The 25,381-nt window shown below is 36.1% G+C and overlaps 1 long non-coding RNA gene across 1 annotated transcript in view; it reads right to left on the reverse strand.

The window, feature by feature from the left end:
• Window positions 1-3,817: 3,817 nt before the first annotated feature.
• Window positions 3,818-25,381, reverse strand: part of LOC118500410 — a 185,060-nt gene continuing 163,496 nt past the window's right edge. Inside the window, exons 2-3 of the long non-coding RNA XR_004902969.1 lie at window positions 23,904-23,997; window positions 3,818-3,924 (exon numbers count right to left, since the gene is read on the reverse strand). This is a non-coding gene — a long non-coding RNA (uncharacterized LOC118500410). The remainder of the gene's footprint in view (window positions 3,925-23,903; window positions 23,998-25,381) is intronic.

A 25,381-nucleotide genomic window follows, 5' to 3' on the forward strand; every position in this document is an offset into this window, starting at 1 on the left:
TCCTTTTTTCTCCACATCCTCTCCAACACTTGTTATTACTTGTCTTGTTGATAACAGCCATTCTAATAGGTGTGAGGTGGTATCTCATTGTAGTTTCGATTATCATTTCTTTAATAGCTAGTGAAACTGGGCATCTTTTCACATATCTGTTGGCCATTTGTATGTCTTCTTGGGAGAAGTGTCTGTTCAGGTCCTCTGCCCATTTTTAAAATGGATGATTTGTTTGGTGTTGAGTTGTGTGAGCTCTTATATATTTTGGATATTAATCCCTTGTCAGAGGTATTGTTTGCAAATATCTTCTCCCATTCTTGGTTGCCTTTCTGTTTTGTTGTAGGTTTCTTTTACTGTGCAGAGCTTTTTAGTTTGATATAGTCCCATTCATTTGTTTTTGCCTTACTTCCCTTGCCTTTGGGGTCCAATTCATAAAATCCTAAGACTATGGTCCATAATTTAGTTATCTATGTTTTTTTCTATGTATTGGTATGGTCAAAAAGTTCATTTTTTTCCTCCATAAAATGGCTCTAGTAGCACTTAGTTGTCTTTAACTTAATTTGAAACAATTTTGTTAGATTGTATTGTGACAGCTGTCATATCAGCGTGCATTTAAAAAAACTTATTTTTAAAATACGTGAATTTTTGAGTAGCCATTTTAATATTGAAGACAAAAGAAAATATGTGACATTTTCAGCACATTATGCTTCATTATTTCAAGAAAGGTAAAAATGCAGCTGAAATGCAAAAAATCCCCCCAAATTTGTGCAATGTATGGAGAAGGAGCTGTGACTGATTGAATGCATCTAGTAGTTATGTGTGAAGTTTCATGCTGGAGATTTCTCGCTGGACAATGCTCCATGATTGGGTAGGTCAATTGAAGTTGATAACAATCAAATTGAGACATTAATTGAGAATGATCAATGTTATACCCTGCCGGCTATAGCTGACAAACTCAAAGTATCCAAATATATAAAGTTATTGGTAAAAATGAAAAATGTGTCTTTTGTTTTATAGAAAAAACTAAATGAACTTTTTGGCCAACACAATAATTTATTGTTTCAGGTCTTATATTTAGGTCTTTGATCCGATTTGAGTTAATTTTTGTTTGGGGGACAAACTGTAGTCTAGTTTCATCTTTAGCATGTGGCTTTCCAGTTGTCCTAGCACTTTTTATTAAAGAGGCTTTCTTTTCTCCATTGTATATTTTTGGCTCTTTTGTTAAAAATTATGTACCTATAACTAGATTTTGTTTTGAAGGTCCTTTTCTATTCCAAAGGCATAAGAAAAAAAAATTCTTGTGTTTTCTGACTACCTCTATGGGTTCATATTTTACATTCAAATTTCTGGTCCATTTAGAATATATCTTGGTGTATAATGCGAGGTGAGGATTCAACTTCTCTTTGCAGACGGCTAAGCAGCTGTCCCAACAACATGCATTAAATAGTACAGCTTTTCCCACTAATATGAGATGCCATCCTTATCATTTTTGACATTCTTGCGTTTATGAAGTCTATGTTGGAGTTTATAATCTTGTCGATTCTGTCATTTCATGCCCCAAGACAGTCTTTTTCATCTAGGGTTCTGTGAGAGAATTAAACACTACAAAAATGATATGTGACTATTTTCTTAAATATCTCAAGGGTGGTACTTGATTTATTCTCTCAGGGATAGTACATAGCCAGTACCATTTTAGATGTACAGGAAGTTAATTCATTACATACAAAGAAAACTCAACTCTAAAAAATTTATATGTGACTATTCTTTAATCCTAAGGATAGTACATAGCTGGTACCATTGTAGAGGTACAGGAAGCCAATTCATTACATTCATAAATAATTAAACCCTATAAAAATAATATGTATTTTCCTAATTATTCCAAGGGTAGTACTTTCCTGATTCTCCCAAGGATGGTACAGAGCTAGTACCATTCTAGATGTACAGACAGTTAATTTGTTACATAATACATTATATCACATGGAATGGCCACCCAAAGATACCATATCCCAATCCCTGGAACCTATAAACGTTACCTTGTAAGGAAAATGGGTCTTCCCAGATATGATTAAGTATTTTTAATTGGGAAGATAATACTAAACTATGCCAGTGAGCCCTAAATGCAATTACAAGAGTCCTTATAAGAAAAAGCAGACACACACAAGGGGAGGAGGCAATGTGGCTACTCAGCCATGGAGACTGAAGTGCTATGGTGACATGCCAAGGAATGCTGGTAGCCATCAGAAGCTGGAAGAGGAGAGGAAAACACTTGCCCTGAGCCCCCAGAGCATGCAGCAGGAGACTGGCCTTGCCAATACATTGATTTTGGCCCACTGATGCTGATTTCATATTGTGGCATCTGGAACTGCGAGAGAATAAATATCTGTTGCATTAAGTCACCAAGTTTGTGGTAATTTGATACAGCAGCCACAGGAAATTAACGCACAAAAAAATACAACTAGGCTTACAGCACACACCCAAACAATATGCCTACGCACAGTATGGCACTAGGGCTTAATTCACAGTTATTTTGGTGTATATGAAAGTTACCTACATGGATACATTAATCTTGTGCCACATCTAAGTGAATTCTCTTACTATTCTTAGTACTTATTCGATTTTATTTTTGGTGGTAATTCTGGGTGTATGATAATGTATTATGCATGCAGGGGTTTTAATTTCACCTTTTTGATGTTTTAAGAAACTTCTAGTAATTTTCTCTTGTCTGGTTCCCTTCACCATTTTTAAATGATAAGTCATGTCAGTGGGCAGCCATCTTTGCAATATTCCTGACTTTTGAGCAAATGCTTTCAGGGTTTTCTCATTCCTCCCTAACCCCCAGCTCTGCTTGATCTGCTTGGAAATAACAGGAGAATAAACTTCCCAAGTCTGGTGTGTTTTTAACTATTTTCCTTGTACCTGCATTGTTTTAGTTTTATAAGTGTGCCATATTATTTGGTCTGTTGATATTTGAAATTGCTACATCTTCATTGTGATTCACTCTTTGCGTTAAACAAGTGACTTTGTGCATCTCATTTGATGTTTATTTGGACTGATCGCTCAGGTCTGATGTGAGTAATTTTTGCTTGTGTTTATCTGGCTTAATTTTTACCCTTTAGTTTTTAACATTTCTATAACATTTTAGTTCTGTTATTTTTGCATGTATCAGAGAATAGAAGTTCGCTCTGTGATTTAATAGGAAATTTACTTAAGAAAACAAACATGAGTTAAGCTCATTAACATTAACTTTTCAGTTGGCTGATTCCTTTCAGAACAATGTTAAATGATAATTTTGATAGTGAGTATCTGATAAATAGAATTGGTCTTCATTCTATTATTATTTTAACTTGTTTTCTACATTTTTTAAGAAAATATTTTATCAATAGCTGTTATCTCATATTTCTCCATGAATAGTTTTGCTGTGTGCATGTTTGTTCCAGTAGTTGTGTTTATAACTTCATGAAACTTGGTACACACAATCAAATGATCTAATTTCAATAATTTTATTTTATTTCTGTACTCAAGATATATTAGTTTACTTCTATAAGCAATTATGATATTAGCATATTTTCTATTACTCTATTCTGCTCATTCCTTCATCATATTTCAGTTAATAATTTTCAGCATTTTTTCTATGTTCTGTTAAATTGTTATTTTTATTATTTGCAGTGTTAACTGACATTTTTTAATTTGCAAGTATTAAAGAGAAGGAAGTCAACAAATTTAAAAATACAAAAACCTGGGGAAAAGGAGAGAAAATAAAGTCGTGGTAGTGCATCATTTCTATTTTTAGGGAATATAGTACTTACATTTTATTCTTTAACTTGAATTCCCTTTGTTTTCATCTTGTTTTACAATTAAACCCCTTCAATGCTCACTGCTCATCCTTCTGTGAGTTTTCTAGTTATTTTCACCTGAATGGCAGTAGTTAATTTCCTGGATTTTTTTCAAGAAGGACACACATGAAATAATACTCTGAGTTCAAAACTGTCTGTAGTCTTTATACCAGAAGACAGTTTGACTGAATTTAAAATACAAAACACATTCTTTTTTACAAGATCCTGCAGGTGTTAACTCCATTGTCAGCTGATTCTCTATGGTAATGTGGATAGATTAGAGACAAACCTGAATCTTTTTCCCTCTTATCAGTGACTAATCATTCTCTCTTCATGTTTAAAATCCAGTAACTTCATGAGGGTGTGTCTCAGTATTGACAGTTCAAGGTTAATTTTCCCTAGCCCATGGAGTACCCTTTCAACATGTGGATTAAAACTGTCTCCTACTTTATGAGTTATTAAATTTTATCTTTAAATATTTATTCTTCTCTATTGTTTTGTGTTCTTTTAGTGCCTCTCTCAATTTATCTATCTTACACATGCATACAAAACTTTCTGTCTAATCATTTTATTATTTCTTTAGTTTTTTATTCATTCCTCTTGTTTTTTTATCTTTTATATTGCTTATCCTTCCATAATTTTCAGTCTCCCTTGAGCTTTGTCTAGTTTCATCTTTGAAATAAATACTTTTCTCTGAAGTTTGGTCCACTCAAAATTTATCTTCTCGATTGTTTTATGTCTTACCCAGAGTTCTTTCTGAATCATCAATTTTTCTCCTAGAATTGATTGCTTCATTTTTTTCTCTTCTCTTTCTGCCTCTCTGTCCTTCCATCTGACTGTCTGTTCTTTCCCCCCAAGAAAGAAATGCATACAACACAGAAATATCAGGATTCCAATATAACCCCTAAACTCTAAAATAGGTCAAAGCAGTTGAAAACTGGCAGGATCTATCTGCATGAGCGGGAGTAAAGAGCAGCAGTCTTGGAGAAATGCAGTGGTAAAAGAGCCCACAGTGTGAATCCCAGAAAATGGGGGCAAAAAATATGCCCTAAAGTTATACAGCACATCCTGAATGCTATAGGCCATTTTTAAAGTCACAGGTATGGAAACCGAGGTGAGCTGAGTTGTCAACAGAATCTATGAATCTACTAGACTCAGATTTAGAGAAGCAGAGAAGGTAGAGGGAACTCAAAACACAAACCAGCCATATCTATAAGATGTATTCTGTGTCTGTGGCAGCAGAGGAACTTCTTTGTGAAGACTGGCAAATCTGGAATGATATTCTGGACTCTCCTTTACCTTCACCCTCTCCACACACACACCCACACCCACACATACACCCACACACACACACACACACATTCTCTCTCCTTAAAAACTGCTAGCCAGTTAAGACTGTTACATTCAGTCATGAGTAATAAAAATGAGGAACTAGCACAGCACTGATAACAAAGAGACTCTATGAAAGGGTGGTGAAGATAATAGCAAAATACAGTAACAGGCAGCAATTGATCACTAGAAATATGTTACCATAGTACAAGGGAAAGGTAGGGAAATGAAAGGAAACATTCTCATATATGTACTTGTTAGCCATTAACATTTCTTTTTTGATAAAATGCATTTTTATCTTTTATATAAATGTGTTTTTTTCCATATTGAATTGTTAACACTCTGCCTATTAAGAAAATCAGCATCTTCCTTGATTTAGCTACTAAATATTAATTCTTAGGTTTTTAAGTGCCTTTTAATTTGTGGATTTCTAATTATTTAAAAATTCAGAGAAAGAAATTATCTATCTATTATTATATGGTTTTTAAAGTGAAAAATCAATGTGAGAGAAACACTGATTGGTTGCCTCCTGCACACGCTCTGATTGATGGCTGATGGAGATCGCAAGCCAGGCATGGGCCTTGACCAGAACTGAACCTGGGACCTGTAGGTTTATGGGACAACGCTCCAACCAACTGAGCCACACTGGCCAGGGAAAGAGTTGTGTTTTTAAATAAAACACCGCAATTTTTATTCAACATGTTTTCCGAAGATGTTTTAAATTTCATAAATCACATCAATCCTATGTTCAAAATCCACCAATGGCTTCTTGTCAGTTAAAATAAAACCTAAATTTTAAATTTCTTAATATGACTTCTACGGCCCTACATGCCTGGCTCTGCTATCTCTTCAGCCTTATTTCAAACAGTCTTTCCCTCACCCTCTCCATGCCCACTCAGTTGCTGGCTGTGCCTCCAGCACATAGTTCTTGCAGATCCAACAGCCTTTTCACTTGCTGTTTCATTTTGCTTCCTGGCCACTCTTCCTCCACACACAGCTCCTGCTTACATTATTCAGGAGGTTTCTGCTTAAATATCATTTCCTCAGATAAGTCTTCACTAACCACCTTATCTAAAATAACACTTTCAGCTCTCCATTACCCTCACCTACTTACCACATATCATTTTTCTTTTTAGACAATGTAACTTTTTGAAATTATACTATTTAATTGTTTATATGCTTACTGCTTGCCTCCAGCCACAGGTAGTGAACACCATAGGGGCAGGGACTTTGTCGCCTTCACTCTTTACGACAGCTCCTAGAACTTTTCCTAACAAGTGGTTGGATCACATGTGTGTTCTAAATGAATGAATGAATGAGTGCATGAATAAATAGTATTTCTTATAATTTAAAAATGTTTTAAAGCAGGTTTAAAAATGGCCTCTAAGCCCTGGCTGGTGTAGCTCAGTGGATTGAGCACGGGCTGGGAACCAAAGTGTCCCAGGTTCGATTCCCAGCCAGAGTACATGCCTGTGTTGCAGGCCATAACCCCCAGCAACCGCACACTGATGTTTCTCTCTCTCTGTCTATCTCCCTCCCTTCCCTCTCTAAAAAAATAAATAAATAAAATATTTAAAAAAATGGCCTCTATTAGTAAAAAGAAAGCACATGAAGTCAAACTATTTAGATCAAAAGGCTTCTTTCAATGTTCGTGCTTTTAAACATTTCCTTTATGATGTGCTAAGTATTTTCAGAGCTCATCAGTACATGAAGAATGTGTTATTTCTTCTGTGGTGAAATGATCATATTTCTGTTCGAAAATATTTAAATTTAATTTACACTTGCCTTACATGTTACATTTTTATAAAAACTGAGACTTAATGTACAAGCCCTTTGAGAAAGCATACATATTAATGCAAAATCCCTGCCTTAGTGGCCTAGCTTCCAGAGCAGTTACATGATAAATATGTACGTTACATTATGCATTAGAAAATCTAATGTTATGGAAAATAAACAAAGCAAGGTAAGGTAGAAGAATTTTGCCACTTAGAATGGTCATACAGGCCTTACTGAGGAGGTGACACTTAAGCAAATGTTTAAAGAAAGTGGGAAAATTATCAGTGCAGTCACAAGAAGGCATCTTAGTCTCAGATGGCAACTCTAGAAGAGGTTCAAAACATTCAGGGACATCAGAATCACAGGATAAACATACCATCTCACAAGATGTTGGAGGATTTAAAACTCATTTAGATGGCATGATATTTGTTTAATAGTCAAATCACCAGTCATACTTTGTCTACTGTGTATGGCATCTTTTTTGCTATATTAGATACTCATAAGAAATATTATAGAAGAAGGTATCAGGAAGAAATCCATAGAATCTATGCTAATAGCAAACCTTTCCCCTTTTAACATATTCATCCATTTATTTTATTTGTTTTTTCTTAAATGTCACAATTAAAGGTATGCATTATGCATTAATACTGAAATGTGGAAATGTATTGATATTAAAATCATCATCAAAAGCCTGTCACATTATTTGTCTTTGTAATGGTCATATTTTTCTGCATCACCTTAGGCTATATCACAGTGCTTCATTTAAACACTAATTGAGGAGATGCAGTGATGGTATTTAATTGAATTTTTAACCACTGTTAACATCTATAATCTGTTGACTTTAAATAAAAGAGATTATATTCCATAATCTGGATGAGCCTCATCCAATCAGATGAAAAGCCTCAAGAGGAAAGCTGAGATTTTCCCGAAGAAGAAATTCTGCCTCAGGACTGAAGCCTCAACTCCTGCCTGAGAGCTTTCCGTCTGCCAGCCTGCTCTACAAATTTCGTACTTGAAAGACTATCTCCTTGAAATGAATGTCTTTACATACAAGCATATACATATGCACACACACAGACACATTGATATGCATGTATGTCCTTTACTCGTTTTGTCTGTCTGCAGACCTGTGACGCATACAGTTCTTCTCTAATTAGAAACTACTTAAGAATAGGCACCATGTCTTACTGTGATTCCTGCATCTAATATTGCTGATAGCACTGTGCTTTCTTGAAAGAAAAAATAAAATCATAGAAAAGCATTTTAATTGCACAGGTAGTTGGAAGGTAATTTTATTATTAAACAGTAGAAAAAAATTATAAACACTTAAAAACTTTATATAACAAAATCAAAAGATTAAAAAGGAAAATGACTATGAGATAAATATAACAAAGTTCTTATACCAAATACATATGATGAAATTACAAAAATATATAATATCATTACAACTTTCTCTATGAGAAAATCTCAACTTAGTCAGCATTCTTTGAGTGTTTAAAATAATATAATATAAAAAACCAAGTCAAATGCTTTATGTGTAGTATTTTTTTTACTCCTTACAACAACCTGAGATAGGTAATACTGATACCCTCATTTTATGGAGGAGAAAGCCAAAGCACAGAGATGCTGAGAAACCAAACTAGGTGTCTAGGGCTGGAGCTGTCAGGAGACCATGAGGACTCATGAGGGAATTGCAGTGCTGTACCAGGGGGTCACTTAAAAAGATTCAGCCTTGTTCAATCTTGGTATAAATGAAAGAAATTCAAACAACTGGGTAGTTCAACTTGACAATTTAGCAATAAAAAAAGAAAAGGAAAAATGTTAAATCTTACCAAGAGGTTTGAAAAAAAGATACAATCTATATTGATGATGGTAATGTGAAATATTTTAATTTCTTTGAAGTTAATGTAGGCAGTCATTAGACATTTTAGATGCGATAGCAAAGTAATTCTACTCCAAAGAATAGAGTCTGTGGAAATAACTAAAAGAGAAAGCAAGTTTTTACCAAAAAACATGTAACAGCAAAAAGTTATAAATAACCTACATCTTCACACGCAGAAGAATGAAGATGAGCATGATGGTTTATTAGTAGAATACAGCCGTTACAATGATGACTATGGAGATGCATTCTCAAATGATACATGAGATGCTCTATGCAAGTACATACTCCATGATCTTCTTGGAGAGCATCACTCATATTAGCACACTAAAGGCTTTGCTGTAGCAAAGAAACTTCCTTTGCTGTTCAATAAGATTTTCCAAACTTATTAAAAAACAGAACCCTTTTTGTACCAGTTACTTATAACTGCATAACATACACCAGTTACACTGTTTACAAGTTCAGGCAGAGTTCAGTAGAGATAGCTAGTCTGCTCTACCAGGTGCCAGATGAGGCAGCTCCAGTGCCCGGGACTGAACTTATCTGACACTTGCTCAGCTGCGTGCCTGGTGTGGTGGTAGCCTCTCGTCTGGCCTAGGCTTCCTCACAACATGGGGGTTTGGGTTCTAAGGGTGAGCATCCTGAGAGAGAGAGGGAACCAGGCAGAGCCTTAGTATTTTTTATGATTAAGTTTCTGAAGTTACCCAGTGTCCACTGCATTTATTCACCAATGCAGGCAAATTTCAGAGAGAGGGGAGAGACTCCACCTTTTGTTGACAGAGTAGAAAGGTTCTGAAGATCATGTGGGATTAGAAATACCTCTGTGGCCAGTTTTGGCAAATATAATCTGCCACACATTTTTTCATGTATTAACTACTAATTCCCAAAGTTTGGTAAATGTTAATGGAGGTATACTTCAAAAGCTATACCTCCATTATATATATGTAATGTATATATTATATATAAAATATAAAATATATACATATATATATTTTTCATACACACACCACTTGGCCTAGAAAAAAAATCCCCTTTGTTTGACACCATATAAAAGTCCCAATCACTGCCGATGAATGAGGCAACACCACTCACATCTGTGTGAAACAACAAGAACCAGCGCCAACTCCAGCTCACAGATTCCCTCTGACCACTTGGGTTGACAGATTGTCTGCCTCCTTGCATTTCACAAGAAATACCATGCCTTGCTAATATTAATGATAAAAAATGTTAATGTGATTTATAAGTAATCTACATAAATAAATACATTTTTTTCTGCTAAACACAATTCTGGGTAATAAAGCTCATCTGAGGGGATTAATTCTTTCTATAGCAACATCTTCTTGAGTTTCCTTTTTTATGAAAGACTTTTTCAGAATGTTCCCTTGGTGTAGATAAAAAGACTAAATAAAAAGTATTTTTTAATAGTGGTGGAAAAACATATTTACATAACTATTCCTAATTACCTTTACAAAATAGAACAGGTTAAGGCAACATAAATGAAACCAAAGTAAAAAGATCTAACATCTATAGAAATTTAAAGCTTAGTGAAAATGAAAAATTATTTCCTGTACATCCTTTCTCATGATACTCCTAGAGGACTGGCTCCACAAAAACGAGAGAGCAGACCTTAAAAAAGGGTTTAAGCTCCTTGACCGGTGAGGCTCAGTGGATTGGGGATCACCTGGCTAACTGAAAGGTCACCAGGTTGATTCCTGGTCAGGGCACATGCCTGGGTTGAGGGCCTGGCCCTGGTATGGGAACGTGCAACAGGTAACCGATTGATGTTTCTCTTGCACATCTGTATTTCTCCCCCTTTCTCCTTCCCTTCCCTTTTCTCTAAATATATATATTTTAAAGTTTTAAGCAAAGGAGTTTCAACACAGGAGGGAGTAAAAGGGAATACCATGAAATAGGAAGAGAGATCCCAGAATGATACCTCGGCCACCAGGGCGGAAGGATGAGGAAGAGCAGCCAGGCCATGTGCACCAGTGTGACTCAAGAAGAGAAAGGCTGCCATCACCTAGACTCCCCACTGGCGATTTTAATGGGCTCTCTCTTTCTCTCTCTTTGATCAGTCTAGTAAGAAATTTATCAATTTTATCAATTTTACCTTCTGCTTTCACTGGTTTTCTCTAATTATTTTTGTATTTCCTAAATAGTTATTTCTGCTTTTATAGTATTTCCTTGTTTCTAGTTAGTAATGGATTTAATTTGCTTTTCCTTGTCTTAAAGTGATATATTTCTAACAACTGCTTAAGGTACATTCCACAAATTTCGATAAGCTGTGTTTTATCATTCAGTTCAAAATATTTTCTTTTTTTGTTTTTTTAAAGATTTTATTTATTTATTTTTAGAGAGGGGAAGGAGGGAGATAGAGAGAGAGAGAGAGAGAAACATCAATGTGCGGTTGCTGGGGTTTATGGCCTGCAACCCAGGCATGTACCCTGGCTGGGAATCGAACCTGAGACACTTTGGTTCCCAGCCCGCACTCAATCCACTGAGCTATGCCAGCCAGGGCTTAAAATATTTTCTAATGTCCCTTATGGTTTCTCCTTGGCACACAGGTTACTCAGGAAGTGTGATACTTAATTACCAAATATTTGGGAATTTTATACACTTTTTAGTTATTAGTAACTTAATTCTAGTTTTTACAGACAACAGATTCTGGATGATTTCAATCTTTTAAAATTTACTGAGACCTGTTAATGGCCCAGCTCATGGTCTGTCATGGAGCATGTTCCACACATGGTGGTAGCGAATGTGTGTTCTGCTGTTACTGACTGTGCTCTGTAAATGTCAATTACATTGGTCAGGTTCAATTTTACAGTTGTTCAAGGTCTGTTTACTTACTAATTTCTGTCTATACTTTTTAACAATTGTTGAGAAAGGAAAGTTGAAATGCCTAATTTTAACTGTGGATTTGTCTGTTTCTTCTTTCAACTCTATTCATTTTTTGCTTCGTATATTTTTAAGATCTTAGATGCATACACAAATAGGGCAGTGTGTCCTCTTAATAAACTGTCTTTTTTATCATTATAAATCTCCTCTTTACTTTTAGTAAAAATATCTTTCTTCCTGTCAAGATATTTCTCTAATATTTAGCCTTGCACCCAAACCACAGAGCAATCAACTCCAAAATCCAGCTGAATGTGAGTGAAAGTGAGTGTGAGTAGGCATGTGCATAGATGAGTGTGCAAGTGACTGCCTGCCCGAGTGGGCACTCAGGGATGGGCAGCCCAAGCTTGCTTGGCAGAGCTGCTGCTGCCACTGCCGCCCAGCTTGGCCCGTCTGGCTGTGCAGATTTGGAATGGGAGCCATTTTGAGGAAAATACAACATCCTCCTCAGAAGAAGCTGCCAAAGCAGCCATGCCTCAGTGCTGGGACTTGTCTCTGTGCCCTCCACCCTACCCAGGGCCGCACACCCGGCCATCACTGGGGGCTGTGGTACTTGGCACGGAGGAGGGTGTGGCCTCCCCAGCACTGGGCGCTGCTGGAACTGTGCCCAGAACAGAGTCTGATTGAGGAGGCTGTGGTCTGGCCAAGGAGCAGGGAGCACCAGGGGTAGAGAGAGGTGGCCAGAACAGGATTGGCTGCAGAGAATGTGGAGGGAGCACAGTGGCAAGGGCTAGAGGCTGAGACTCAGTGCAGAGAGCAGCAGGAGTTACCATCCAGTGTTATAGTTTTGCCTCCAGACTCTCCCCTTCCCCTACCGCAGCAGGATGCTATGAGACTTAAAAGAAGGTGATACATACAGGGTATAATCTATTGAATAGGGAGGGGGGGGGAGGTGTCAACAGGAGGCCTCTTCTATGTGCCCTAACCTGGGATCCAACCTATCTGTAGAAGCCCTCAAGGCAGAGGTGGTTGCGTAGGGGTCGAGCCCCTCAGTCAGCAGGATGGGGGAAAGGTACCACCAATGAATGGAGGCCAATAAAAATCAGGACCCAAATACAACAGAAGAGTCCACATAACCCACAGAAAGGACATTCCTAGAGCATCCGGATCAGGAGATCAAGGAGTCTGCACCATGAGGATTCTCTGCTCTGGGGAGAGAGGAAAACTGCTGGAGACAAACCCACCATCTTTTTTTTTCCTGAAAGGGGCAAAGCACAGGTTTTGTGTCTGTGGCTACCCACTTTGGGCCCCAGTGAAGGGAGGGTGACGTGGACTAAAGTCCTGCAAGGAGAGTGTGGAGTGGTAGGCAGTGGGGGAGTGGTTATGAGATTCTCGGGGTCTGGATATACCTGGGATCCACAGCAGCCATCTTTCTTGAGAAGAGCTAGCCTCTTCAAGAGGCAAATCAATTACCTCACCCTGTGGGATACCACTCCTCTCTCCCTCTAGAAATCCCCTTGCCACAACCTCTGAAACCTTATTTACTTCACTCAGCAACTTCATTTGTTCTTTTTTCAGTATTGCTTTGTTTTTGAGTTCTGTATTGTTTGGATTTTTTTCCTTTCTTTTCTCCCATGCTGCATCTTAACCCTTGCCAAAGAGAGAGCAACATAAACAGACTCCGGTGGTGTCAGAGACTGCCAGTAGGATCGGCCAATCCATACACTATGCTGGGAAACAGAATGGTGCTTCACCCTCATGGGAGAGCCACAGAAACACCCTCCTGGCATCAGCACACCTAAAATCTGGGCTCTGAAAGCCTGCTAGGGCCCCTGCTCTGCTGAGTACAGGAAAATAATTCCTGGACAGATCCTGACTAGTGGCTCAGGGGAGGGGGAACACACCCACAATCTTTTTGAAGTCTGACAGGCACCTGCTATGGGAGATCCAGAAACCACAGCCCCATTTCTGCTAGAATCCCTCTCAGAAATAGGTCTGCAGCTAGCCTAACACTGACAGCAGGCCAGCAGGCAGAGACAGGCAGAGGCAGACCCTGTGGTGACTTGGGACATTTGCTGACAAACAGGATCTAGGGCTGATGAAAGCCTGCTTTGTGCTAATAAAAGCCAGCTTTGCAGAGCAGCTTGCCCCAACCTAGGAGCTGCCAAGCCCAGAGGAATCAGCCACAAACTGTGGATCACCTGCAGCTTCTAAAATGCAGCCAAGGGCCAGACATGGACAGCACCTGACACTGGCCTACACCAGACTCAGACATCAGAGCAGCATCCAAAGGGAGAAACTGGAAGACAAGATATAAACTGTGCTGACACAAATCCACTTGGATCTTTTTTCATTATCTTAGCTACCTTTTCTTTTTCATAGCCTTTTAATTTATCTTTTAATCTACTTCTTCTTTTATTTTTGGTGCTCTAATTTTCTTTTGTATCTCCTAATCTTATCTTTGATTATTCTACTGTTCCCCATCCCCTCTTCTTTTAATATTTTTGTTACCTGTTCTGTGTTCCTTTTCCCTGTTTTCCTCTTTCAATTCACTATGAATGGTAGTTCTCTTCCTGTTTCTCCTCTCATAATCACTTTTCTCTCCTTTGGTTTTCTCATAGTCTTTTTCCTTTTCCCTTTTCTTTACTATTACATTTTGCTTTCCTCTGTTATTATTCTTTGCTCTCTTGTAGTTGATATTGCTGTGGTGGTAAGGTGTAGTTGCTTGTTTTGGTATTGCTTTTGTGTTGTTTTGCTTTGTTCTAACAGCAGCTACACAGCAGCATGTAGTACATGGCAGGGGTTGAGTCTCTTAGACAGATGCAGAGGAGTTCCCACCAACAAATAGGCCAATGATAATCGGACACAAATACAACAGGAGAGTCCACATAGCCCACAGAAAGGTCATATGTAGAGCAATCAGACCAGGTCAAGGAGTCTGCACCACTGGGTCCCATGGGACTCCTGACACACAAGGCCACTCCACAGACAGAGGGTCAAAGCAAGTCAATCTAATACAAAGAAACAAACACAAAGAGACAACTAAAATGGAAAGACACAGTAACAAGTCATAAATGAAACGAAGAATCTCCAGAAAAAACCTAAGTGAAATTGAGGAAAGAAATGTAACAGAGTTCAAAGTAGTGGTTATAACAATGCTCAAGAAACTTAGGGAAAACTACAAAGAACTTAGTAGGAACTATATCAACTTGAAAAAGGACATAGAAATCTTGACTAAGAACCAGTTAGAAATGAAGAACACAGTATCTGAAATGAAGAACACATTAGAAGGAATAAAAAGCAGACTAGAAGAAACAGATGATTGAATTACTGAGATGGAAGGCAAGGTAAGAAAAAAACCAAACACCCAGTCAGAGCAACAAAATGAAAAAAGACTCAGAAAGGATGAGGATAGCTTAAGGGAGCTTTGCGACAACATGAAATGTTACCATATTTGCATCACAGGGATACCAGAGAGAGTAGAAAAGGAGAAGAGGATAGAGAACTCATTTGAAGAAATAATGACAGAAAAATTCCAGGATTTGGTGAGGGAAACAGTCATGCATGTCCAGGAGGCAGAGAAGGTACCAATCAAGATGAACACAAAGAAGCCCACACCAACTCACATTACAATCAAAATGGCAAAATTTAAAGACAAAGAAAGAATCTTAAAAGCAGCAAGGGGGTAACAGCTAATAACATACAAGGGCGTTCAGTCCCATAAGGCTATCAGCTGATTTCTAAACAGAAACACTACAAGCCACAAGGGATTGGCATGAAATATTCCAAGTAATGAAAAGCAAGGACCTGCGACCAAGACTACTCTATTCAGCAAGGCTCTTATTTAAAATAAAAGAAAAAAAAGGGGTTCCCAGACAAAAGAATGCTAAAAGAGTACCTCTCCACCAAGCTGGCACTGTATGACTTGCTAAAAGATAGGCTTTAAGAAGAAGAAATAGAGAGGTGGGGGACACAGGTACAAAGGGGAAAAATGGCATTGAAAAAGTACCTATCATGACCTTAATGTAAATGGATTAAATTCTCCAGAAGACATAGGGTAGCTGAAGGGATAAGAAAATATGACCTACATATATGCTTTCTACAAGAGACCTGCCTCAGAACAAAAAATATACAGAGGCTGAAAGTGAAAGGATGGAAAAAAATATTCCATGCAAATAGATGTGAAAAAAACCAACAACCTGGGTTAGCAATGCTTGTATCAGACAAAAGGTTTCAAAACAAAGTCATAACAAGGTTACTACATAATACTTCAGGGAGAACTCTAATAGGAGGACATAACTCTGGTAAACATATATGTACCCAATATAGGTGTACCTAAGGGACACCTAAGTATGCACAGAAAATACAGTGTACCTAATATTAGGTACTATACTTAGTACCTAAGTACATACAGAAAATGTTGAAGGACTTTAAGGGACAGATAGCAATACAGTCATTGTAGGGGATTTTAACACCCCACTGTCAACCATAGATGGAAGCCCCCAACAAAAAATCAACAAATATATTGCAGAATTGAATGACACTAGATAAAATGGACTTAAATAATCTTTATAGAACATATCACTCCAAGGAAGCAAAATACACATTCTTCTCAAACTCACGTGGATCATTCTCAGAGGTGAACCACATGGTAGCACATAAAACAAGCCTTAACAAATTCAAGAAAACTGAAATCATATCAAGCATCTTCTCAGATCACAATGGCTTATAACTAGAAACCAACCTCAAGAAAAATACTCAAAAACATTGAAATACATGGAAGCTGAGTAACATGCAATTAAATAATGAATGGGTTAACAATGAGATCATGGAAGAAATCAGAAAGTATCTGGAAACAAATGAAAATGAACACAGAACAACCCAAAACCTATGGGACACAGTGAAGGCTGTCCTGAGAGGAAAGTTCTGCCTTCGTAAAGAAGTAGAAAAAATCTCAAATAAACAACCTAACCCTACATCCTCAAGAACTAGAGGAACAACAACAAACAAAGCCCAGAGCAAGCAAAAAGAGGGAAATAATCAAGATCAGAGCACAATTAAATGACATAGAGACTAAAAAGAGTATTCAAGGATCAGTGAATCCAGCAGCTGGTTCTTTGAAAAGATAAACAAGACTGTTGACAAACTGTTTACCAGACTCATCAGGAAAAAAAGGGATCTCAAGTAAATAAAATCAGAAATGAGAGAAGACAAATAACGATTGATACCTCAGAAATACAAAGGATTATAAGAAATTACCACGAACAACTATATGCCAAAAAACTGGACAACCTGGATGAAATGAATAATTTCTACAAACATATAAGCTTCTGTAAGTTAATCAGGAAGAAGCAGAAAACCTGAATAGACCAATAACAACTAGCAAAAATGAAGCAGTAATGAAAAAACTACCAACACGAGAAAGTCCTGGATCAGAGGCTTTTCAGGAGAATTTTATCAAACATTGAAAGAACTAACACCTATCCTTCTCAAACTATTCCCAAAAATTTAAGAAGAGGGAAGACTTCCAAACTCTTTTTACAGGGTCAGTATTATCCTAATCCCAAAACCAGGTAAAGACACAACAAAGAAAGAAAATACAGGCAAATATCTCTGATGAACATAGATGCTAAAATCCTCAGCAAAATACTTGCAAACTGGATCCAACATACATTAAGAAGAAATTCACAAATCAATAGATGTGATACATTATATAAACAAAATGAAAGATAAAAATCACATGATCAAATCAATAGATCAGAAAAAGCATTTGATATAATCTAGCATCTATTTATGATAAAAAAACTTAGCAAAGTGGGAAAAGGGAGCATATCTCAATATAATAAAGGCTGTATATGAAAAACCTACTGCCAACATCATACTCAGTGGGCAAAAACTAAAAGCGTTTTTCTTGAGATTAAGAACAACACAAGGGTGTCCCCTTTCACCATTCTTATTCAATGTAGTACTGGAAGTCTTAGCCACAGCAATCATACAAAAATAAGAAATAAAAGGCATCCAAATTGGAAAGGAGGAAGTAAAACTGTCATTATTTGCAGATGGCATGATGGTGTACATAGAGAACCCTATAGGCTCCACAAAAAAACTACTCTAAGTAGCAGGATACAAAGTCAATATTCAGAAATTGATTGCATTTTTGTATACCAACAATGAACTGTCAGAAAGAGAAACTAATACAAAATCACATTTACTGTAGCAACAACAACAAAAAATAAAGTACCCAGAAATAAATTTAACCAAGGAGGTAAAAGACCTGTATTTGGAAAACTATAGAACACTGAAGGAAGAAATTGAAGAAGACAGAAATAAATGGAAGCATATAACCTGTTCACAGACTGGAAGAATTTACATCATTAAAATGTCCATACTACCCAAAGCAATCTATAGATTCCAAGCAATTCCTATTAAAATACCAATGGCATATTTCACAGATCTAGAACAAATACTTCAAAAAATTATATGGAACCAAAAACACCCTGAATAGCCACAGTAATCTTGAGAAAGAAGAAAGTTGGAGGGATCACAATACCTCATATTAAACTATACTACAAGGCCAATGTAATCAAAACAGTCTGGTACTGGCATAAGAACAAACATAGAGACCAATGGAACAGAATAGAGAGCCCAGAAATAAACCCATGTCAATGCAGTCAGTTAATATTTGACAAAGAGGGCATGAGCATACGATGGAGTAAAAATAACGTCTTTAATAAATGGTGTTGGGAGAACTGGACTGGTACATGCAAAAAAAAATGAAACTAGATCAAGTTACACCATGTATGAGAATACAATCAAAATGGATAAAAGACTTCAACATAAGTTATGACACTATAAAAGTCTTAGTGGAAAATATAGGCAGTAAAATTTCAGATATTCCATGTAGCAATATTTTTGCCGATATATCTCCTAAGGCAAGGGAAATAAAGGAAAAAATAAACAAATGGGACTACACCATATTAAAAGCTTCTGCATGGCTAAAGAAACTATCATCAAAATGAAAAGGGAATCTTCTGTATGGGAGAACATATTTGCCAATGATACCTCAGACACAGGTTTGATCTCCAAAATATGTAAAGAACTCATGACTCAACACCAGGAAGACAAGCAATTTATTTAAAAAATGGGCAAAGGACCTAAATGGACACTTCTCCAAAGAGGACTTAAGGATGGCCTATAGATATGTGAAAAGATGCTCATCATCACTAGCCATCAGAGAGATGCAAATTAAAATGGCAATGAGATATCACCTCACACTTGTCAGAATGGCTATCATTGATAAATCAACAAATAACAAGTGCTGACGAGGATGTGGGAATCCTCGTGAAAAGGGACCCTAGTGCAATGTTGGTGGAAATGCAGACTAGTGCAGCCACTGTGGAAAACAGTATGGAGTTTCCTCAAAAAATTAAAAATGAAACTGCCTTATGACCCACCAATTCCACTTCTGGGAATATACCCTAAGAATCCTGAAATATCAATTGAAAAGAACCTATGCACACCAATGTTCATAGCAGCTCTATTTACAACAGCTGAGTGTTGGAAATCGACTAAGCACCTATCAGTAGATGAAAAGATTAAAAGACTATGGTACATTTACAATGGAATACTATGCAGGACAACGAAACCAGAAGGAATTCCTACCCTTTGAAACAGCATGAATGAAACGAGAGACTATAATTATGCTAAGTGAAATAAGTCAGTTGGTAAAAGACAAATAGCATACAATCTCACTTACATGAGGAATCTAAAGAAGAAAATAAACTAATGAGGAAAATGGAGCCAGAGACTCGGAAACAGGGAACTCACTGACAGCTGCCAGAGGTAAGGGGGGTGTGGGAGGGCGAGGAGAATGGTGGGAAGAAGGGGAAGGAATCAAAGAACATATATGAATGACTCATGGACATGGACAATGGTGTGGGGATGGACTGTGGGAGGGGGGTGGGCTGGATAGAGGATGACAAAGGGGGGAAATTGGGAAAACTGTAATAGAATAAACAAGAATTTAAAAAATGAAATGTAGTAATAACCTATGAAGAGCTACACACTCTGTAAAGGATTACACACACCCCACTGCCCAAAAAAGAAAAAAAAAAGAAAGAAAAGAAAGCTACCAGCAAAGGAAAAAAAATTGACTACCATAGCTTAGAATTTAAAGTAGATAATAGCAACATGATGGAGACAGAGAAGGTGAGGGAGAAAACGGATGTCAGGGCGTACAAGAATCATTTTAGAGAGGATATAAATATCACATTTTTCAAAAAGACATAAAGATACACTGTCAAAGTGTGTGAGAAAAACTGAATTAAAATGGTGAAAGCACATTCAAATGTATTAAAATTACATTAACTATTATATTTTCATTGACAATATATTTTTGTTAGTAGGTCTAAGAACTTCCAGTTTTTGTTAGGTGGCGATACCTTTAATTTTTTTTGATAATACATGCTTATTATAATGTTTCAAACTCTAGAGGGAATGTAACAACCTTCCAGAGTTAATTATAATTTGGTTTATACTGTGAAGAATGTTAGAACAGATGACTGCCTCATTTTTCCCCAACACTTATCTTCCCTGAACATAATACCTTATTTATTCCTTTGTCAAAATATTTTTCAGAAGTATAACAACAGTTTTAAGAGATATAAAGAAGTCAATACAGGGCATTATTAACCAAAGGTTTTGGTTATAGGAAAGTCAAAAACTGTTGGAGTACAGGATTAATTTAGGTATGTGGTAGTGGGAGTTTGAGTGAAGCAAGATTGGGAAGATGAGAGTGCTCTGGTCAGGGCTAGGACATTGAATCCCTGGTCAGTCCTAAAGGAGATGACCATTGCTTGGCTAAGTTGGAAAGTGGACATCAGGATTGTCTGGGTATTTTCTGACTCAAAGGACACTGGGTAATACTTGCAGATGGGGAGAACATCAGGTGTCAAGGGAAGGGTACTGGGAAGAACCTGAGAAAAAAAACCTAATGAATAGACCAAAGCGCATTAAAGGCGTAAGTAGCTTTCTAATAAATCTCTCAAAAATCCTCAGAACCAGACAGTTTTACATGAATTTTAACACACATTTAAGAAACAATAAATTCACATATCATAAAATTGTTCCAGATAATAGAAAAAGAGTAAAATCTGCCTGCCTCATTTTATAAGGCTAGTGTAATCTTAAATGTGAAACAAGATGAGGAAGATGAAGAAAATTATAGCATATTTCACTTAAGAATGTATATACTAAAATCCTAAATAAAATATTTGTTAATCAAATGCAATAATGTATTAAAAATGATACAACACAATCAAGTAGTGTGTAAATTAGGAAAGCCGGGATGGTTTAACAGTAAAAATTCTATCCATATAATTCATAACACTAATATACCACAGGATAAATACCATATGATTATTTTCACAGATGCATAAAAATCATTTTATGGGGTTCAATAGCTATTTATGATAATGCACAGTAAGCTAGAAATAGAAGAAGCTTTCTTAACTTGTTTAACATTACATGTTAAAAACTTTTAGCAAACATTATACTTAAATTAAGAAATTAGATGCATCCTCTTTAAGTTGAGCATAAGAGGAAGATGCCTACTGTCACTACAACTATTTAACATAGTTCCCAAGAAACTGACCGAAGATGTAGGAAAGAAGTAAAAATGTACAGACAGAAAGTACAGAAATGAAACTGTTGTTATTTGTAATCGATATAAGATACTCTATCTAGAAAAAACAATAACCTATCAATAACAAGAGTTCAGAAACATTGCCAGAACCAAGATCAAATTTTAAAAGAGTGGCGTTTTTGTATATCAACAATATAGATCAAGAAAATGTTTTTAATTGAATATTTAAAATATTAATGTCTACTTAAGGAACATCATGCACAAAATCAAAATGTTGAAAGAGAAGCAGAAATGTTTTAATATCTCAAACTGACAAATGAATATCTGATATATACAACAAACTCTTAAAAAACATTAATTGAGAGATAAGAATGAATATGAAAAAATGTTAACAGCCAATTTCAGAAGTGGGAAGCCAAAAGGGGAACAACAAAATAAAGAGATGCTCAAACTCATTAGTGATGAGGGAAATTCAAATTAAAACACTGAGCTATAAAATTATACACATTAGACTGAAAATATGAGAAAGCTAGACAATGCAGGGGTAGGTGGCAATGAAGGGTTACTGCTGGGGAAAGTGTGGACCGAAGTATTTATCTGGTAGAGCAGCTAGCAGCACTTGGTTATATTAAGTATAAACATATATCCTATTATCCAGCAATTCTGATCTTTGGTATACATCCTAAAGAAATCCTCACAAAATTCGATAAAAGGACAAGTGTGAGGATGTTCAACAGACATTGCTTGTTGTAATAAGAAATTGGAAGCAACCAGAATGGCTGTCACTGGTAAATATGGATAGTTAAAACATTGTAGCTACAAATCATGGAATGTTATGCAGCAGTCAGAAGCAATGTAAACACAACTACATATATAAATAATAAAATCTAAGGTTAGGTAATATAAAACTGTAGGAACCAGAATGAGATACGGAACACAATACTATCTATACATATTAAAATCTGATGTATACAAACGGAGGAGGGGCAGGGTACAGACATAGTTATGACAAGCTCATCCATGACATAACTGCTGAGGGTGAGAGATGGGCACATGGAGGTTCAAAATATTATTTTCCCTTTTCTTTTATATTTATTTGAACATTTCCATTAAAAAATTAAAATACATGTATATAATACAATACCCATATTAAGAAAATATTAACATGCAAACCAAAGAGAACAGTGAAGTAGATATTATTTTAGACCATCACATGAGAATGGCTGTCTATGGGTTGAGGTCAGGAGCACGGGAGTGAAAATGAGAATAAATGAAAATACATAAATAAATAAAATAAGTGCTTTGCATGGACCAGTGATGACAATGTGCCATGCACTGAGGAGTGTGATTTACTCTGTTCTCTCTACAAAAGGTCCAATAAATAGAAATGATTCCTTTTTCTTTTCCTTAGTCACAAGGCTCTGTTTTAGACTGTGGAGATGAAGAAACTATAAAAATAACTGTCTAATTATTATAATTCAGGAAACAATTGAATAGCTGTTCCAAGTAACCAACTCACCATACATAACTGTACAAATGAATTAAAAATAAGTAGTATTTATATAATTTATATTTTCAAGAGAAGTCATTTCTGACAATAATGGTCATCACAGAAAACTAGCAAAATCACTATGCTGCTAACTACAAATTAAAAAGAACAAACAGATTCTTAGTTTTTGCATTCCAAAAGAATAAAGAAACAGAACAAAAGAAATTCCCCTACCAGAGGCTCTACAAACTGTTTTATTTAGCTCACACAGTAGCAAAAGTAGATTTTTTCACTGGCAAAATTTTATGCTGATATTGAAAAATTAGGACTTCTCAAAAATCTGTATCTCTGGTTTCTTCTGAAATAAATCATAAGAAATGATTTTTACTGGTCTTTTATTTCCAAGTAGAAAAGGATTCTAGAGCTGAATAGAAGTGGCCCATTTAAAGGTCACATTTACAGGTTCCATTACACCCACCTGACACGCAACATTATTTATAATTTGTAACCGTCATAATCTCAGAATTTTACCAAAATGTATTAAAAAATTTGGTTAGTAATGTAAGCACATAATCAGAGGAATAAACAGAACATGCTAAGTGAAAGGATATGGTAGGTCAAAACAAATTCTGGAGGACTCAAGAAATAATGAAGAGAGGTTTGGCATTCAGAGGTAACACTGTGAGTATCTGAAACTATGACAGGGTTCTTGGAGCTGTTAAAGGACAAGTGCTTATCATGGTTAAAGAACAGATTAATGAATACATTAAAAAGGAAGTGTGGTGGATGGTAGTTTTTATTTAATTATTTTTGCAAGTTAAACGCTACAGACTGAGTTGGGCTCACAGAGTTGATGGAAGCTACTTCTCCACTCTTCTTAACTGATTTGCTCTCTTCCACAATAATACATCAATTTTATCAACAGCCTGTGGTAAATACAATCCGATACTTTCTGTCAAGATGGTATTATGGCATAAAAATTTGTGTCTGAATATGAATGAATGTGGTTGGGAGACCCCTTAGACAGGGCCACTGATAAAAAGTAAGCAAGTTCAGCAAGTCGAATTACAATCTGGCAACCTTAACCATTTAAATGAGATTATTTATGAGGCTATAGTTACTACTTACCTTCAGTGTCTGTCTTTTAAAGATATTGTCTGTAAACCATATAACTTTCAATATCTACTTCCCATATGCAGAAACTGGTATTCTCAAAAAGCATCTAAAAGAGAAATATAAGAAAATATCATAAATTTAAGGTTAAAAATATGGTTTCATTTACTTAAATGTAAAAGCAGATCTTGAAATTCTTTATGACTTTGTTTAATAAGTCTGGGCAAAGGGATGTGTGTATCAAAGGATGTGTTTTATGTAACTAAACTATAAAAATGATGAGATTTTCACATTAGAAGAATCAGAAAGTTCTGTGGAACACATATTTTGATCCATGTCATAAACTTCAGCACTTTCTACAGTACTAATTTTATGGGGTAGCCTTGGCCCTATGAACATTTTTTAAAATAAAATTTTATAAGCATATTGATGCTGATATCCTATATGCACATAGCCACACTCTAGAAAATATTTTGCTGGTTTAAAATAGATAATTAAAAAGAATTCTCGATTATATTTGAGTTGCCTATAAAAATAAACTAGTTAAATATATCTGTTCCCATGAAAAGGTCAAAATTTTATTTCCCTTATCAATCAAACTGCCCAATCAGTACTTTATACCAACCTAGTGAAGCTTAGTAGAGATCTTCGAAGAGAAATTGCCTCTAAAAGAGAACTGAAATTACCCAGAGAAAATATTCTTTGCTGAAAGAACTTGATTTTAATTTTCTTTGATTATTTTTTAAATGAGTCACAGAAAAGTAGGTAGGGAAAACAGGATTTGGATGCTATAGAGTCATACCTTTAGTATGTGTTTTGAATACTATGGATTCCCAAGCTAAATATTAGTAGTTTTGGATTAGCAACATCATTGTTCTTTTTGGTCATTTGTGTAGTTCCCTCTTTCCCAGTTTCAGCTGCACATCAAAACCACTTGAAACTGTTTAATATACATTTATAAAGACTCAGCCTATTCCTTTGATGTTTTGATTTAATTGTTATAATGTGGGGCCTAGGCCCAGGTATTTTTAAAAAGTATTAAGGAATATTTGTTTTTCAGGTAAGAAATAATCTCACTGCAACTATTTGCCTTAGACTATACAGATTAACTAATAAGGCACTAACTTAAAAAAATACTGTCTATAGAGTTCTATGAAAATTATTGAGATAATTGCTGATCTGACTATTAAATATTTAAAATGACTTTAACTCATGTCACACACACACACACACCCATCTCTACAACTGTGTACTATCTTAGATGACACAAATCCACACACGACATAAATGGTAGTAGCAGTGAATTCCAAACTATAGTGCACTTACAGACCAAAGGTTTTACTTTGAAATGTAAATTCCTAGGTAACATTACCAGAGCTTATGATTCGGAGAACGAGGCTAAGGCCACAGACTCTCTATTTTTAAATCATCTCTGCTGATTACAATGCAAAGGTCTACAGTTCCTGTAGAACAGTGCTCTAAGTGTTTATGAA

This window comes from Phyllostomus discolor, chromosome 4 (assembly GCF_004126475.2).
Source record: "Phyllostomus discolor isolate MPI-MPIP mPhyDis1 chromosome 4, mPhyDis1.pri.v3, whole genome shotgun sequence".
NCBI classification, from domain to species: domain Eukaryota; kingdom Metazoa; phylum Chordata; class Mammalia; order Chiroptera; family Phyllostomidae; genus Phyllostomus; species Phyllostomus discolor.